General features: G+C 45.8%; 1 non-coding gene across 1 annotated transcript; it reads left to right on the forward strand.

The window, feature by feature from the left end:
- The first annotated feature begins 2,208 nt into the window (after window positions 1-2,208).
- On the forward strand, window positions 2,209-2,281 carry Trnaa-agc. The gene has a single exon. It is a non-coding gene; the product is annotated as a tRNA-Ala (tRNA).
- Window positions 2,282-2,494: the final 213 nt, after the last annotated feature.

The following is a 2,494-nucleotide window of genomic DNA, read 5'->3' on the forward strand; positions in this document are numbered from 1 at the left end:
TAAATCTGTCTGTCTGTCTGTATGTCCTTGTCTACGTACGCTACAAGTGTCAAGGAACGTTTAAGCTTTTACCACCTGCACGAGAGGGGGGAGGGGGAGAGGGGAGAGGGGGGAGAGGGGGGGGAGGGGAGAGGGGGAGGGGGACACAAACAAACAAATAAAACAAATACAACACCAAACTCAGTACACTCTATTCCTGTCTGGTAGATCGCCATTCTCCTCACCCTCCTTTCCCCTCTTCTCCCTCACACCCTCTCGGTTACACAATGAATATAAAAAGGCATCTGTGTTTCGACTGGGGGTGGGGAGGTAGGGGTGGGGAGGGGGTAGGGGTGGGGAGAGAAGGAGAGAGAGGGAGGAGGAGGGAGGAGGCGTGGTACACATCGGCTTGAAGAAGACTACTCCTCCTCCTCCCTCCCTGTCGTTCTATCAGTGAAGGGTGGGGGGGGGTAGAGGAAGAGGGAAGAGGGGTGGAACAGGAGGAGAGAGGAAGAGGAGAGAGGAAGAGAGGTTGAGGTGTGGAATCTGACAAGTAACGTAAAGGTTATTGATATGTCAAGGTGGTCACACACACACACACACACACACACACACACACACCGTCTTCTTTAAAGTGCATGAAACAGACCAGAGAGAGAGAGAGAGAGAGAGACAGAGAGAGAGAGAAACTATCCATCTATCTCTCCTGATAATAACACCCTCCCTGCCCCCTCTCCCCGCCCCCTCCCCCTCCATTCATATTCTCACACCTTCTGTCACTTCTCACCCCCCCACCGCTCCAGCTGCTTGGGAAAGAAACGTTGGCGAGTTTAACGTTGGCGAGGAACGTTGGGAGTGGATCATTGGCGAGTGGAACGTTGGCGAGTGGAACGTTGGCGAGTGGAACATTGGCGAGTGGAACGTTGGCGAGTGGAACGTTGGCGAGTGGAACGTTGGCGAGTGGAACGTTGGCGTGTGGAACGTTATTGATTGTCGAACGAGTGACCCCATACCTCGAGAGTAAACAAACAGGACGCACCACTTTCATTTGCTTCTACGCCTTAACTCTTCAGGCTTCTACGCCTCTAACTCTTCAGGCTTCACGCCCTTAACTCTTCAGGCTTTCTACGCCCTTAACTCTTCAGGCTTACGCCCTAACTCTCAGGCTTCACGCCCTTGACTCAGGCTTCTACGCCCTTGACTCTTCAGGCTTCTACGCCCTGACTCTTCAGGCTTCTACGCCCTTAACTCATGAGACATCAAGGCAAGCATGAACTTAGCATGCTTCCCTGTTGGGCGCTAGAACGCTAACGCTTCACCTTACACAAGGATATAGGAGAGTGCCCAATAAATAAAAAAATAAAAAATAAAAAATTGCCTCACAGTATAAACAACAACATGTAAAATATTAAGTTCTGAATGAATTCCTAAGTTATAATACCGACCGTGTGTTGTGGAGATAAGACTGCAGACTTACACACGCATTATTATCCACACAAGCACAAGACAAGAGGCTGATACAAGTCTTAGTACATAATTAAAGACTTAACAACAGCGTCTAGATACTGATACAAGTCTTAGTACATAATTAAAGACTTAACAATAGCGTCTAGATTCTGATACAAGTCTTAGTACATAATTAAAGACTTAACAACAGCGTCTAGATACTGATACAAGTCTTAGTACATAATAAAAGACTTAACAACTCCTCATAAAAGTCTTACCATAATAAAAGACTTAACAAGAGCCAGCGACGGGAGGAAAGAGTGAGAGAGAACCTGTCTTGGGGGAGATTATTATTACTGATGGGGAAAGAGACGATATAAGGGGGTAAGTCCTTCTCCTCTTCTCCTTGTCTGATGTGTTGACCTTAGTTCTTAGTGAGGCTGACCCTGCTCTCTCTCTCTCTCTCTCTCTCTCTCTCTGTTGACCTTAGTTCCTAGTGAGGCTGACCCTGCTCTCTCTCTCTCTCTCTCTATCTACCTATCTATATATCTATCGATCTGTACATTTCAACACGGACAGAGATAAGAATGAAATACGCACACACACACACACACACACACTTAAGATGTACCAGAATTTCATGTTTCAGTAACTTTAGTGGTTTTCTGTATCTAAGATTGACAATAGAATTTACCGTAAACTTTAACTTGTCCTGTTGCTGAAACGTGTGTGTGTGTGTGTGTGTGTGTGTGTGTGTGTGTGTGTGAGTGTGTGTGTGTGGCAGGGGATGTAGCTCAAATGGTAGAGCGCTCGCTTAGCATGTGAGAGGTACGGGGATCGATACCCCGCATCTCCAACCAATATTTTGGCGACTTGTGTTGTAGTGTGTTACGCCGTCTCCTAATTTACTTAAATATCCAGGTTCTAGGCGTAACCAAACAAAAAAAGTGAAGTAAATTAAAAGGGAATAAAAATAAATGAAGTAAACCTTTAAGAATTTAATTAATTAAATATTAACACAATAAAGAGCCTCGTAGGCTGTCACAACAAACTGATTCACCATCGAAAC

The sequence above is a fragment of the Homarus americanus genome, unplaced genomic scaffold (assembly GCF_018991925.1).
Source record: "Homarus americanus isolate GMGI-L3 unplaced genomic scaffold, GMGI_Hamer_2.0 scaffold50325, whole genome shotgun sequence".
In the NCBI taxonomy this organism is placed as follows: domain Eukaryota; kingdom Metazoa; phylum Arthropoda; class Malacostraca; order Decapoda; family Nephropidae; genus Homarus; species Homarus americanus.